The 16,711-nt window shown below is 42.2% G+C and overlaps 1 protein-coding gene across 3 annotated transcripts in view; it reads right to left on the bottom strand.

The window, feature by feature from the left end:
- LOC124213753 (TWiK family of potassium channels protein 18) overlaps window positions 1-16,711 on the bottom strand; it is a 207,326-nt gene that overhangs the window by 103,032 nt on the left and 87,583 nt on the right. For 2 of the 3 annotated variants that reach the window (XM_069134283.1, XM_069134282.1), the window contains one exon: window positions 10,177-10,424. The gene's annotated coding sequence lies outside the window, so the exon portion shown is untranslated. Of the gene's footprint in view, window positions 1-528; window positions 590-10,176; window positions 10,425-16,711 lie in introns of those variants that run through there. The other variant, XM_046615346.1, reaches the window with a different exon arrangement.

Genomic DNA, 16,711 nt, shown 5'->3' with positions numbered 1-16,711 from the left:
AAGCAGAACCGTCGTTACCTTTTTATCTCTTTAAGATCCGAAGTACACTTTTTTCCTTCGATGATTGAAGCGTTAGACACCGAAGACCGATCGAGTAGAATAATTAGTAAATTTCTTTCATCCTATTCACGCGCGTTTTTTCAGATCTGGAAACATTTCGCTACTTTAGAAATGATTTCATAGATTTTCAACCGAAATCTAAAACCATTCTGACGTCACTGATGGCTTTAATGCCTGGCTTGTCTGTTCGGTATTTCACATAGCCATTTAACTCCGATCACTCCTGTCAACAAAGTCGCCCTAAACAGAGTAAAATTCTTTGCTTCTGCGTATTCTGTTTGCGAAAAAGATCTTGGCTCGTGTTAGAATTGATGTATTAGTAACGTACCAATTGCGTACAACTGCGTAAGCTCAATAGAAAGAAACGTAGCTTGCACTCTCCGCTAAAATCATGATGCAGATACATCGTTTGTAATTATATATATACAGTACGTACCGATTTATGGTAAATGTGGCAACGAGTGGCTCCGAATTGAACCGAGTGCCTTCACCCATACTGTTCGCAGACTCGTATGCATGGGACTCGTATCTACAATCAGCAAATATGTGCTTACCGAAATGGTTTGGAAATTCGTACGAAGAGAGGGACGGTTTTAAAACACGGTTAAATCAGGAATATAGGGTAGGGGTGAATGTATTCAGGCAGATGCACGCGGTATATTTAAGCAAGTAAGCTCATCAAATAAAACAGTTAATTGGCGAAGTGATGACGCTTCTGTGTTTACAATATCACACGTTATACATATATACTATGTACAAATTTGGACAAAAAATTTACTCGTTGACTCTTATATGTGTTTTTACTCTGTGTGCACATATATATATGTATAGATGGTTAAAAAATAATTTTGCTTTAATGCACAGCTATTAAAGTGAATAACCCTTCGACTTGATTTTAATTCGCTTACGCGTGTGTAGCTTGAACAGCGCACGGCATGAGAATCACCTTGGGTTATTAAATTTCTGAACGAGAAGCTTATGCAGGTTCTTTCGAATACCGTGAATCGAGACTCTTGCAACGGTAAAATAAGCTGCGAAAAGAAGGGAGATTGAGAAAGAAAGAGACGGATGGTCAAACACAGAAGAAACCCACCGTTGAACGTTTAATTACTTAGGAATGAATCCTGAATAGGGTAGCTAAGCATCATATCACGTAATAACGACTCTAATTTCACCATCGAAATGAAAAGCTCACGTCAGTGAACATACAACTGAGGAGGACAAAGGAGCACGTGTTATGAGCTTTTGTTCATCCGGTTCTTACCGTCTCTCGGTGGCCATGGCTATGGCATCGTTTCCGTCCCATTTTGTTTTTGCGAATGAAGATGATTATTACATGTAGGTATTACGGGGAAAAAATGCGCCCAGCTTATGCTGGTGTAATAAGGGTAAATTAATTCTACAGTAACAGATGATTACACTCGCGTCATTACATATGCCGATTTGCACCTGAGGAGTTAATTATACATCAGGTATATTGTACAAAAGCCGGATATTTTTTACAAGGGTAAAAATATTCTTGTCGGTACTGAAGACAATGACAAAATATCGTTTAGAAAAGTTTTCACTGACTTTTCGCCTCTCCCGTTTCCCTATCTCCCGCGTGATTTGCATATTGATGAAGACTGCAGATAGGAAATTAGCCAACTCGTAGAAAGTCAACAAATAAATATATATATATATATATATGAAATATGTACATCATGGGTAACTTTTCACACCGCGATCCTCAACTAAGTTTACATCGAGTTTTAAAACCCCGTATAGCGATAGGGAAGGTCGTAACACTACCGCATGGAATTTGCAGCCCTCTTTGAGGCATAAAGTCCTTGCGATTCTCGTCACTCGACGCCAAAATTGGAGGAGGGCTTATAATTCTCAAGCGAGTGGATCAGGTCAATTTGAAAATCAACTGCAATGTTCTTTTCCAAAATTACGCTGTGTTCGAAACTTCGACGACAATCCGCGTCTGGCTCAAGCGATAATTCACAATATAGGCCCAATTAGAGACTATTAATTGCGGAGGGTGCAAATATTAGCCACATGCCTACATACACGCTCGTCGGTAAGCTTGGAACTTTGTAATTAGAATTTCACAATCACACCGTTTATACGGCAGAACTACACCCCTGTTTGCTTAAACAAAACAACGCGGAAAATTATTAACTTTTGAAATAAATTTGACGGAATATTCCGACGACGATAACCGGAAGCGAATAGTTAGAGCGTGGCATTAAGAAAAAGAGGATTCGTCGATTATTTTCAAGCCTTGTTGATGAATGTCAGCCCAATTATCGAAGAATAATAATAGTATTTTTACGTTGACAATGAGTAATTTCAACGGGTGCAGTGGGATTTTTTTTCAACGTGGGCTCTTCAACCTCCAGCTTCGCTGAGTTCAACTCACTTTCCAAAACCGGTAAAAATTCAAAAACATGTAGAGCCTATAGAACAAAGAGGGGTGAATAACGACTGACGTCTTTTGGCGTCTTCTCGACTTCTGATTGAGATTGAGAGCGGCACATCGTTCAGTGGTAAGCCTCGACTGAAATCGAAGGCAGGCTAATTGAGTCGGAGAATTTTCACAGAAAGCAAAAACGAGAGCAAGAAATAGGAAACTAGAAAACAAAAAGGGACTGGTAAAATTAAACTTGTAACGAACTAATGCTCTCGAGATAATTATTCCGACTTGTGGTTTGTCCGAATTTATCCTCAACGCGATAGATTTTGACAAGTCTTTTTTCCGACGACTCTTCGAAGTTTTTCAGTTAGGTTCCGCCTGCAAGAATTGTCATCAAACCGCATTACGACTCGTTAGTTTTTCTTCCCGGCGGTTGTCGCGAAAAAATGTCGGTGCGGTGCAAAGCGCGGAACCGCATCAATCTTCATGAAATAGCAAAAAGCACGACTTGCGCGCGGTCGATTCGAAGGCTTGTCTAAACTCAACAACGAAGTTCCCGCAGCTTCGCTTCCGTTGGTTTTTGAAAATTGCAGTTTCAGGTTATCTTACCGGTTGAACTTGAGTGCAAGCTCATCCGTATGCATCCTAAGCATCAAAGATCCATTTTCCATTATCCCCTAACACCCACTACCTACCAACTTTCCACGTAAGATTTACTCCTCTGGCTAAAAAACGGACCGTACAGTATTAGCCCGCACACTTTTCTTTCAGAATAGTACTGGATCAGTTCTGATATTACGTGACACAAGGTTTAACAGCTTTTTGAATTGAGGTCGACCAAAAGTTCTTGTAATTGCCAATTCTATATTATAAATTAATCGCGATGATACTCACGCCACATGTGACCGAAACACTTTATTCATCGAATCTTAAATTAGGGGGGAGACTCCGGTGAAATTTTGGACAAAAATCGATTTCTTAATTCTAGCACAATTAAAAAAAGTCGCGTAAGAAATCCTTGCACCAATTTTTAAGTTCCGGTATAATATGAATTGAAATAATTTTCAACATTCTGCGTTGAAGATGTATGTTCAAGGAACCTTTCGAAAAAGATTCCACCCACAGTTGGGAAAGATTCGAAATTGAAAGTTTGAAACTTTGTTTCGAAGGCTACGATAATCTAAAAAATGACGAAGTGAATTCTACCTTCGATCATTGTCAACTCAAGAACAACTACACCCCGCAATTATATTCTATCATCATTCGAAACACGGTACATTGATCTGCATCAAGCCTTGCGAATATAAATTTTTTTCAGTGTATTTTTTCCTCCCTCAATAATAATTAATTTGCGAAAGCACTTTAAGCCGGCACAGTAAGCTGGAGGCAGTATTAGGATCAAAGTGAAAAAACGGCTTCGAAACCTGTTCAGAACTCACGTCACCCGTAAAACCCGTAACAACGAAGCGGTCGATGTGTTGGCCGATTCAACGCAGATGTTATACCGGATGAACTGTTCGCGTTGTCGAATAATCGTGATTGTTAATTGTGAGTATCGTAAACCGTATAATAAACAAAAATATTGAAACGGAAGACTAAATTCGCGGGTGAAAAAAAGAGAGAGCGAACGTCTATTACGACAATTGGACACCGTTTGCTTAACTGCCGCTTTCATGTTCCATCCACTCGCGTTCCCTCTTGATAAAATGTCATATTTTTTTGTATTTGCCCCGACTTGGCTCGGTATATTAGGATCGTAACAAATAATAAAATATATATATATATATATATGTATATATATATATATATATATATATATATATATATAATCTACTGTACCAACGACTTTTTTGACAGATTTACGATGCTCGGATAACAAGGTCCGCTTTAATTTACGCCGGGAGTCCGACCTTCTCAAGCTGCAATATACCTATCGATAATCGTAAAAAGTAAAGGATTTTTTACGATGAATATCTGTGTAGGCGAGCAAATAACTTTCATCGGTATCCGAGACGTGGCGACGAAAGTTTTGCCCTCGAGAAACGTGTAACTTTGCAACTCCGCCGCGTTTCCAACGGTCCTTCGATTTTCTTTTCATTTTTCTTTCTCTGTATTAGATAATTACCACTTACTTGTTTCACTAGAAGCTGAAAGCGAAGCGACATGTAGATGTATACACACACGATTATATATATTATATATATATATATATATATAGTCTCAGCTATACGGTGTCTCGAAAGGATAGAAAAGCTGGGCGAGCGAAGGGAGTATTGAAAAGTCGATAAACTAATTTCAAGTTTAGAACTAATTGTAAGTCGGCGAACAAATCACTACAATTCGTCTAATCGAACTATCTCGGCGAGAATAGTTCTTCTTCAGGATCGGAGAACGTGTTTCAGTTACAAAAGTAGGTACGGTAGGAAAGGGTTGATGGTGTTCAGCCTTCGATTTCACACATTCGAGTTTAGATCAGTCGTGCAGTCTGCACAAAAGTTCGGCCATCTTATTTGAGTCCTTCGTTGATTTCTTAAGACTACAACGGCGAATGGCTCTTCGTATAACTGCACATTGGGGAAAAAATTTTTGACGCTAAACTCGGGATAGAGAGATTGTTCATTGTTGAAGTACGAGGTACCGGATGGAATGCTTCTTTTAGAGCAGAAATTCTAATATAACTCGAAGTACACGCCGTTAAAGACTTCTCTTAATCCGCGCGAGTTGAAACTTGTACTGGCGTTCACGACCCTGTTTCAAGTTTATATTTCAAGGGTCCGAGAAATATTTTCACCGTTCAGCAAATGTAACCCGAAGCGTTGAGTGTTGGATGCTTTTTCAGGGATTATACAAGGATGTATACGTATGTATATGTATTATCTACCAAGTTTTTATCCTCCTGTTTAATTTTCCTTCATAACCTTTTTTTTTCTGTAAGCACTCCGTGCCGCTGTCATTGAGACAAATTAAATTACGTATCCACGCCAACCGTCTGTTGAACATAAACGTCACGGTGTGATACTTTTATTGCGGGGTGAGAATAAGCGTAAAAAAAAAAAAAGAAAGAAAAAAGATTATACCAAAGAGGCAAGGTCGTGCCTATAAGCGTGATCTGCCTGCAGCAGTCAGTCGTTATAATTCGTTCACGCCTTTCTCGCCGAGGTTGCAGGGCGGTAAAAACCGTACAAAGAGGTGTATAAACGGGGAATTATTCACGAGATCGCTATCCCCCGTTTTTCCCTATCCACCCTTATCCGCCTTTGTTCGCCAGGGCTGAAACGCGTTTCCGGGTAATGCAACGGCTGATTGTGAAACGGCGGTAGAAGCAGAGGAGGAGGAGATGGGGGGGGGGGATCACGCGTTAGCAGCGTGTTTTTGAGTGAAAAAAAAAAATACAACCAATACACGAAGGTATACATTGTGAAAACCCCGTGTACGTGTGTAACACGTAGATACGCCGAAATCTGGGAGATTTAACGCCAGCGACGAGCAGAGAAAAAAATAATAATAAGCAAATTTTTGAAACCGTTCTACGTTATACGTCACGCCGCTTCCCCGACGGGATAATGCAATCTGTACGTTTTAATCAGCTTTTTCCATTGTTTCTACTTTCCAAACTCAATTATTTTCCGTCAAGGCCTTTTATTTACCTATGGCAGATGATTTTTACGCCCCTCGCTCGTTCTCATCCGCCAACGTTTCGACGCGGCTTTACGCCAGCGACGTGTTGAGGCAGATTATTTTTGGTTTTTTTTTTTTTTTTTCTTTTTCTTTTTATCTCTGTTCTGAACAAAAAGTTTTTCTCCCACGTGTAGGCTGTAACGTTCGATCGTACTACGTGTAGCGTGAATCGCGTTCAGAGTTGCTAGACTGCTGCCTGATCGCGCCACGTTGAAGCGTCGCAAATTTCTGCATATTTTACAAATTCTGATTGAAGTTCATTCGCGAAACTAATAACGAAATGCGGAACAAAGTCGAGCGAGAAATCAACGGGAGAAATTCTCTCTGCGGTAGATTCTTTACTTTCACGTAGGTATAGGTATAAGCGTAGTACATTGTAACAAGCAAAGTTGGACAGATCCTCGACGCAATAAATGAACTCAGTTTCGTAAATAAAGACTGCCACTGACAGCCACTGTGACTTCCGTTCAAAAAAGAAGTAGAACTACTACTCCTCGCAACGAGCTTTAGAAGAAAAAAGCTCCTCCTCCACCAGGCACGGGGGCGGTTATCCTTGGACTCTGACAACTGACGACTTCTGTTAAAAAACGAACAACCAGTAACGATCATTTGCTCCAGACTCTTTGAGAGTAAGAGAAAAATAGAAAAAAATATATATAACAACGATTAACCGCCTCTATAGCAACGTTAGCAAAAACTCTGTGGTTAAGTGAGAGTTTAGTGCGCCAAAAATTACACGGTGAAAGACCACCGTTCAAGCGTATGAACGGTTATACTAACAATTCCACTTAACGATATATTTGGAACGATTTCTACTGCGTTAATTGTTTCAGAAGCAACAAGGATCGATCATTTTTTAAAAAGGTTTCGCCACGTCGTTTAGAAGCAATGTGCAACTGTTATAAATTTTTTCAACACGTGCTTGGAAAGTTCGATTTCCGAAACCTGTAGACTGTAGAGTGTACTTAAAGTGTACCCAATTTCCAAACAGTGGGTAAAACGACATTGACGCGTGCGCAGAACTAAAATGATCGATTTTATATAGTTAGGGCTTTCTTTAGCGCATGCGCGCTTTCGAATAACTCAATTTTACGCATTCTGTTGTTGAGCTTAAGTTATCTAACCCCAATCTTACGCTCTACTAGTGGCATCTTAGTTGCTTGTCCAATCAAACTTTTTTTCGTATTCTATGTATTGAAAAAATGTCATATGTTACACGTACCGATGAACGATATCTGATTCGTGTGATTATAGCGTTCAAAGGGAACAAAACTCATGGAGCAAAACTTGACATTCGTCGAAAATCGCGTGCTTTTGACACTATGAACACAATATACTATTTCCATGAATTCACGATATCTATAATCTGCACATCATGATTTCGTTCAGATGGATATCCGTTAATTAAGATTGCCAAAAAAGAAGGAGAATGTTTTCATCGGTACGTTACAGACGAGGTTATCCGCTCTGTCAAACTGTAGTAAGCATACATATATAGGTAAAAGAATTCGAGGACCGTTCGCGGAAGGTTAATTTGGCTGCCCGAAGTTTATCTTGGCCGAAAACTCGATTTTGCCAAACGAAGTGGCACTCACTCTACACTGTCCGTGTAACGGCCTTGCCTTTCCCCATATCGCATTCATCAATGTTAATTTGGAGCGCACATACTCGCCGATACAACGTACAACGGATTTTTGACCTGAGCGAAACTTCATACCAAAATTAGGTGAAATTCTAACTTTTTCCTCACAGGAAACGAAGAGTGCTGTCCAAGCATCTCACGCATCGTATCAGAGGCCGAGATATCTGAGAGCGAAACTGGTCGGGAGGGGATGACAAGGTGAAGGGTACAAATGGGAGAAGTTGTCAAAAGCGTCTGAACGCGTTGCTCCGCATCTCTTATCGTCTCGGCGAAGCCGAGCAAAGTCATAAAGCAAAACTATACATAGATATATGTACACGTAACGGGCAAGGCACAAATATTTATTCTCACGGATTGCTGTTTGTCCGTGACGCTGCTCGTCCAATATTGCCCGCCATCTCTAAATCACCCTCTCCTTTCCAGGGCCAAACTTCCTTCTCTCTCTCTAAATACGTGTCCTCTGATCCTCGCAGCTTATCCTCGTACTCTAGGAATTGACTCGGACAGTTCAACTTCTACGTTACAATGAAGATTCACTCCTTCGACGAACAATGCTTCGAATTTCCTTTTCGCCAATGGGGTATAAATATAAGATTTAGATGCATATCTTCACCTACATCTGTAGCTGGATATCTCCAAACTTTACTACGCGGCCTGAATTTACATATTTTATGGAACATCGGTTCAGAGTTCCGTTTCCAATATTTGAATGCCGTGAGCAAAGACCGTCCATTTTTTTGATCCTACAGCTACTTTCAAAGACGTTTACTGTTCGTTTTTTAAATTGATCATCTTTCGGGGTACCGCATGGTTTTTAAGCGTGACGATTAATGATGGTGAAATGTTTGTTCATGGTTATGCATGGTGCTAACCATGATCACGGCTGACCATTTTCGTTCCGCAAACTCTAACGAAGGAGAAATCTATTCCAGCTCTCAGAGGTATGAATAAAAGATGGATGCCGTGATCAACGATATTGGGCAGCGGAGACGCAGGACTGCCGAGACGTTAAATCTAATTCCGTAAATAACTTTCCTGCAGTAATGTGAAGAGAGGGACGGAGTGAAAGAGATAGAAAATTCCTGGGGACCCACTTTCAGGAAGCTATCTCATTCGACAGGTACCCACTCAAGAAGCGGAAATGACATGACAAAGTGAGAAGATCCAGAGGCAGATGAATCTGAGATAAAGATCCGGACTTTAATGACGGAAAAGAGTTTGCGGACGAGAGCTTTGCGAATTCGGTATGCGAGCCGTCGAGGGACTCGAGTAATGCGACTGAAACGTGGCGAAGCTGCAGCACGTTTTATCGAGTAGCATTTCGCACAATCAACAGCTATTATCGAACACCGCTAAAGGAATATTAATTCTCCGTAGCCGTAGCGAATAGACGCGATCTTTCAGACTCGAAGCCCGAAAGTTCGATCGTGAGATATTGGAATATCTTTCATTACCGAGCCGGGCAAGTCCCAGCTGGGATTCCCGTGTTTTCACGCCTATAAAATTTTCTCCCATACTCCATAAACCTCCCGAGGGACGTCTAAAGTTACAATTGAGCTACGAGCTTCCCGTTCAAGACGACCGACCGGTTCCAGCACCTTAAACCAGAGCCCAAAACTGCCTTACGGCAAAGCCTGCGGATTCACACAGCTGCGAAGTCAGTTTACGAAGACGCGAAGCGGCGCAGAAGCATAAGCCCGAAATTCGGGGCCACAATTTCATGGAACCAAAGCAATAAAATCCGGAAGCCCGTTGTGCTCGCACATCTTTGAAGGCAAAAAACTACTTTCACCGGCATAGATGCGGCCGTAGATCACGCCGAGGTCCAATTTTCTACAATACAGATTTCCCGTCGTGATCTTGGAATTGGCCGTTAGGCGTTAAGGATTTCGCCTATGAGGCACCGTCAAACCATCGGGCTCGGTCATAAAGAGGACACCGGCATTGCCAAATGTTTATCGTTGTCACTCGGCACGGCGTTGCGAGCTGGGATCATACATCACCCGGGCAACCACCCGGTGCTTCGCGACGAGTGGACGTGGGTGTCTACCAATGGAGTGAGTGGATTCGACTCTCGTGACAACGAGTGCCCGGCTGGTAAACGCCGGTAAATTGCGAGCTTAACAGTCCCGCGCGATTTAAGCTCCGAGAGAAAAATCATGCTAGATTTTCGCATGCAATTTCCAACGGTTCGAACAGAATTTTCAAGCCACCTATTTGACTTAGCTTTTGACGAGATCCATGCGCGACTCTTTATCTCCTCAAGGTGCTATTGGAAAAGTGTTTTTCATTTGCCGCTGACGGAAGTAATTTGGAAAAGTGTTTTTCGCTTTTGGAAATGCCGCTGACGGAAGTAAGTCTGGTTTCCGCAGAACAGAGATTTCTATCCACTTACTTGTGCTTGCAGCAGGTGGTGGGCGCAGGTAGCCTCGGCGTCAATATCATCGTACCATAACGACTCAACTCTTTCGGCCACACCTCGGAAGACCTTCTCGTCTCGGTGGCTGGGTGACTCTTGCCTCGGGCTCCTCGGTGGTGCCCGCGCTCTGTCCGTCCGTTCCGTCGACCGCATTCAACTCAACACCACTTAACACACTTTTGATCCCACCTGCACCTACGCTGCTTTCGTGCCTCTAGCAATTTCTGTAACACGCAAAATAAAACACAGCGATTAAGCCAACTAATTAGGTTGCAAAAAGTCAGAGTTGCGCGGTTGGACTTGCCTCGTATTTGTCGAAGAACACTTCTTGTAATTGAGCTGGTAAAATTTTATTTCAAATATGCCAAATGAGATCCGTCTTTACCTTGTACGGTTTAGAAGTTTGGAGGAATACCTTCGGACTGTATTAGTAGGTAGGTACTTACGTAACTGCATACGTAGCACGTTAGGAGCTTAACTACTGTAACGTTGTTTCAAGCCCGGTGTAGAGCCACGGTACGCTGAAAACGTACGTGGACGAATATGAATTCCGTATAATTCTATTCTGGGTAAATTGGCTCAAATTGATAAAGCTGTGTAACCGTTGCTGTATCGTTGGCCGTCGGAGAACCGAAATCATCGGAGTCATCCGCAGCGATCCGCGAGTTTCAATATGAACCGAATAAATCACGACGACGAGTTATATTACAGCGGTTGATTAATGTGTATAATTATGACGAGGACCGGGTTAATTGATGTACCGTAGAAACAAACTACGCGAAACGGGGTCAAGTCGAGGCTAATCGCGTACTTCAAGATCAACGTATGAAAACGTTCCGCGCGTCACGATACGGTTGAAAATGATTTTCCATCACAGTCGTGGCCTGAGGATTATCGCGCAGATTCGTGACGGCGTACGGAGAAGATAAGTGGTGAAAAAAGAAGTTACCGGAAAGTGACAGTGACCTAATTTCAGGGTATAACATGCGAGCCACCTCAGGCCCACAGCTTTTATGATAATGAGCTTTCCACGGGGTGGCTCAACTCGGCTCGATGCGAAGGAATCCGAAGGGGTCTCCGTGAATTCCAAAAGTTTCACGTACGCGTACAGACGGCGTTCCGCCTCGTAGGCATAAGTAAGGGACGCGGCTAGATCGGGGTTGGCGAATTTTGAAGGGGACGACAGAACGCGGCTGCGAAGGACGAAACTCAAGAAAATTATTGGCTTGTAACAATCTCATTCACCGGCCGTTTCCCACTTATTGTTATACGAGGAGAAACGCGAGCTTCCTTCGCGGAATTTCCCGGTTACGAGGAGGCCGCAGTTAATGCCGGTTTCTTATGAGGCCGCACGGCAATATCCGGTAACGACCAACACCGAACGTATGCGGCGGGGACAACAAGCTATGAAGAAAGGCCAGCCGAGCGAGGCCGGCCCTTTGCATACATAGTGCTTGAAATGGCTGTCAACCATCCCCCGCATGTATACCGAAGTCAATATATGCATATCTATACATATTCATGCGTCACCCCCACGGGGTGCGTGAATCAACTGAACACTGCACCACGGCACATGCCTCATATGAAAAACGCACGGCTCGAACTGATTGTGAGGTATGTTGATACCGGATCAATGGCTCGTTCGTTATCTACGTACCTACGATAGGATGGTACTAATTTTTGGGGTCAGAAAAATTTTATTTGGTAAGCGCCTCCGGATCTGTTCTAAATCATTTGAAAAACGATTTGTGTGAAGTTTCAAGCCGCTATGTCGACTGGAACATGTGCCTCGAAGCTCCGAAATTATTACAAGTAATAACATGTAATTTATGTAATTCCTCTTTAAAAGCACTTCTTTTAGCAATAAATTAATTTGCTTGAGTTGCATTGAATGACAGAATTTTACAGCGGTTGAAATGCTTTGCAAAAAAAACCCACAATATTTTATGATGAATCGAGTGTTTTCGCTGTTAATCCCGAAAAAAGTCAATTTTTAGATGATTTCAACTTCAACATTGAATAACTTTTGAAATAGTTGAGTTATCATTAAATTGTAACAGACCTTTTTCATCGAGCATTCAATTCCCTATAAAAATATGTATCAGATATTTATTTAGATTGCCTCCTTACTGAGCTACAAAATTTAGAAACAACTAGAATTATTTTCTCGTGTTAATGAAATGGCAAATGTAAAATTGCGATCAGGAACCACTAGATATCAACATTAAGGGCTCAAATTACAAAAAGCGTCCTACTTCCACTTCCTATAATTATTGCACATGTGACTTTGAAAAAAAAACATTCGATTTTTAGGACCAGTCTAGTGTACGTACGATGTCACATACACGCAGTACACAAGTGCTAAATAATTCTGGGAAACATAACGAAATTTGACAAACTACGGTACGGGGTATATCGTAAGGCCCTGGGATAACACGCGTGTTATCGTGGCATGCATACATGTATGGGGTTGGCAGAGGGACACCTGCAGCTCCGTGGTAAAATTCAAATACGAACATGAGAGCGGGCGAAAAGAGAGACTAAATGAGCAGGGGAAACGTGAGCGGAAAACTGAGCGTGGAAAGTGTGGAGATAGTGCCCGCAGAGTAGCTGTACAGAGAGTATCAACCGCCATGACACAGGCATAATAGAACCGAGGGTGGAGGAATAACACCGGGTGCACGTAAGAGCTTAAACGCGTACGCGAGCTGCCGACGCGCCGTACAAACTTGCAGGCTATCCTGGGTATTACGGTGCCCAATGTCCCTTGCTTTGTACAACCGGCATCGAAAACAAATAGAAACGAGCCCAGTTTTCAGCCGATCCTGACTCTGCTCTGCCAACGGAGGTTGTAAGAGGATGAAAATCTTTACGATGGTCGAGAAGGAGATGAGTCGAAAAGATAATCACGTAACAAAGGGCTATGCACGTTATAATTGACCGTAAGTTTTCAGCTTTGGAAATATAAGGGAGGATTTTTAATTTTCAAATCGAATATACGATGAATTTCAAAGTTGTTAATAAATGAAGTAACGGATGTATCGTATTGCTGAGATCGATAATGAGAAGTATGACCGTTGGTTTTTGAATCCGCGATCCGCGGGGGTAAAAATATAATAAACTCAAAGCAATAATTTACGTGCCGTTTATTTAGGCAGGGTTTAATATTTTTCTCGAAGAGGGGGCGCTTCCACGCCTTTCCCCAAATTTATGACTTCGAGAGCATTTTAATTTATACCCAAGCTTTTCCACCAACACCTGTCACGGCTGCGTGGGGTTCGCGATACGGTAAACCCTTTATTAAGCTTTAATTCCTTTCAACTTTCGAAATTGACATTGTAGATCATTTATTCCTAATACGAGTTAATATTTTGCGATACTGTTGCCGGACTACTGCAAGCTACGAAGCAACGATAATAACTGTAATTCTAAAAATTTTCGTGGATTATTACTCCCGTTACACGGTCTATTCAAAATTGCACGGTATGAACGAATAACGGATAAATGAAGTACAATTAAGTTCGTCGGAGTCTCTGGAGGATGAAAAGCTCCTCTGATCCGTAGCGGAGAAAGCTCTGTCGCCAAGCGTCGTTTCTGTAGCTCTTCACGAAAGCCGGGGGCTTTGGATTTATTTGCCGTCTCACGAGTGGGGATGATTTCCAGAGAAAATAGGCATGTTATCGAAAATGAGCTCGTCATGTTCCCCGCCATGACAAAGCCATTTGCTGACAAAGCATGGCCATATACGTGGGTGTACCGATAGTTTAAAGTCGAGTTCAAATCCCCAACATCCCGCGCGACATTCATTGTCAGTTAGACCCATTATTATATATCATACGGCCACATATCCGAGTGGCCAAAGCGCGAACTGCCCTTTCGACCTGGTGGTGATTATTTCTGTAATTTGCCGACCGTCCGCAACCCCGATCATTATTCAATAGGCCCTGCGGCCTTGCAGAGCGTGACATTCCTTGATCCGACGTGTACGCGGCCCTTGAATTGAATCATAACGTTATAACGAGGCTGCGCAAACTCAATTTTCAAGAAGAGTCAAAACTTTGGTCCATTACGAGTGACGGAAGGGAAGAGTAAGGAATTTCCAAGGGGGCGTTCTAACGGAATCAAAAAATATTCGAACCGAGGAAGTGTTTAATAAACAAGGTAAGCCCAACGCCAAAATGGCGCCTACTTCGAAGAAGCGAAAGGCGACGAGGTGCGAAGGTGTAAAGATTTCCAAGAGCAGGGGTGATCCGGTGGTTCGGTAGACATCGAGTGATGTGCCGAATTAGATTTCACTCGCCTCGGGATCAAAGCGAGGAAACCCGCGGCTCCGCGATATTGGGTAAAAATGCATCCTGCCGAGTAGCTCATTCCTCCCCGACCCTCCCCTCGCTCCTGCCCGCCGAGGATATCGACGAATGTCTTTAACAATATCAAATTGACTGGATCTAAATCCAAGGGCTTTCAGCGTAACTCGATTGGACCGTGTCGCCTCCTCCTCCTCCTCCTCCCCCTCTCATCCCCCGAACGCCGAGGGGTTTTTTGGTTCGCGAAAAATGCGAAGAACGATTCACCGAGCGTATACCTTTGAATGGGAATTAAAGAACTAGGGGAGGATTCGTCATTATATTCCCGAACCTTCCTCTTCGTCGTACAAAGTTCAATGGAACAATGCCAATACTCCACCCCCTCGACTAGGTGGTAGAAAAAAAATTCAATCAATCCCAGTGACCGTGTGCGGTTGAATTGAGGTAAACGACGCACAACCCTTACTTCCAATGATGGATGCGTCAAATTTCGCGACACCTGATTTCGCCGATGTCCGGAACTATTTTCTCGTTTCTTCTTTTTTTTTTTTTTTCTTTTTATAGCAATTCCATCGAAAAAATGTGTTAGATTTTTTCCATTCTCGGTGGAGATAAGACTGCAACGGAAGAGGAAAGTGTTTATCTTTCCGTTATCGTACGTCGTCACCCGTCGTGACGAAGGTACGTTCGGCTCTTTTGTTGGCTGTCGCTGATCGGAGATAACACTTGACGATTCGCACACACAATCGCTCGCGATGCGCGAGGCTTCCAAGGCTGATGTCTTTGATCAAGTTAACGCGGGATTCAGCGCCTCATTATCCGCTACTAATTATCTAAGAACGATATCCAGATTCCTCGAAGGATCTTGCAGACGTGACGGTGCTTTGAAGTTAAAGTTACATCAACCCTTCGCCAATCATGACGTCAAAATTATAAATTACACAAGCCTTGGGAACATGCCTGATGAAGAAGCGAAAGGAGAAAATATTTAGCTTCGAGGCTTGAGCAGAAATCCGAGCCACCCTCGCTTTTGAAAGACGTATTTTACACCCATTTCACTTCCCTTTACGAAGTACTATTTGCCAATCCTCGGGCCATAAATGAGGCGTAAGAAATTTCGATAAGGATACTTTGCCCCAGATGCTCAAGACTTTGTAAGAACGTCGGAACAGCGCAATTCAGATTCCTCTTCCCTAACGGATACTAACTCCTGAAAGTGCAGAAGATTACTAATGTAATTCTAAGACCGTACTCTAAATTACACGTTATTTGACCCCATCCTTTCGTTTGAAATTACAACCGTTGTTTCCATTCGCAACTCGAACCGTCAAGCCCTGGGGACTCGTTTTCGTGAAATTTAAGGACGTGTCGGGTGAAGGTTCCGACGAAAAACAAAATGATAAGTTCAAGGTTCAACGTCTGACACTAAAGTCAATCAAGTCCGATTCATTCATTCAGAGTTTAAGGCAAGTGCAAATTCGAACAATTAAGCGTTTCATTCTCAAGTATTTTTATCTATTGAAACGATGTTACTTTTCACACCTTTGGTGATGTAAGAGTATTGATTTCGGTTGAAGATTACTTTTTCTAATTCCAACGAATCTTTGCGTTTTCGAACCTCTAGGATTCGAAACACAGTTTTTTAAGAAAATGTTTGTCTGGATGTCTGTTCGACAAACTCTCGCGATAATCTTGGAAACGGTTCGATGAAAAAATCTGCAACTTGCAGAAATTTACAACCAAATAATGGGCATGAAAAATTGCCGTGCTCAGTTGAATTTGAAGTTTTGGTTCCATCGGAAATCAATCGATTCTTAATGTTTTGCCTATAAGCGTTCCACTTTATTCCTGTTTCTGAATGAACGATTATGTTTTTCCGACCTTATTTATTTAATTGTAAAAAAAACGTACAAATTTCTCGTTTTCCAAATCCTTTTTTTGCTTTTCTTCATTTCTCTTTTAATACGTTTTCATTTGGCTGTCAAGTTCTGTAAGTTTCAGATTTTTCATTTTACCCGTTCTTCGGACTAACCGATCGACTCTTCCCTTTTCGCGGCGATGAAAAATGTCGCTAAAACATTGTTTTTCCGGCTTGTTTTTTGATGTTTTACTACATTCCACAAGACTCTTTTCTCTTCGGTCCGAAAAACAGTACAAATTACTCAATCTGAAGTAAAACCATAAGCGGTCAAAGTTACGCGTTG

This window comes from Neodiprion pinetum, chromosome 3 (genome assembly GCF_021155775.2).
Source record: "Neodiprion pinetum isolate iyNeoPine1 chromosome 3, iyNeoPine1.2, whole genome shotgun sequence".
Classification (NCBI taxonomy): domain Eukaryota; kingdom Metazoa; phylum Arthropoda; class Insecta; order Hymenoptera; family Diprionidae; genus Neodiprion; species Neodiprion pinetum.
This window is presented reverse-complemented; position numbering and strand designations above follow the sequence as displayed.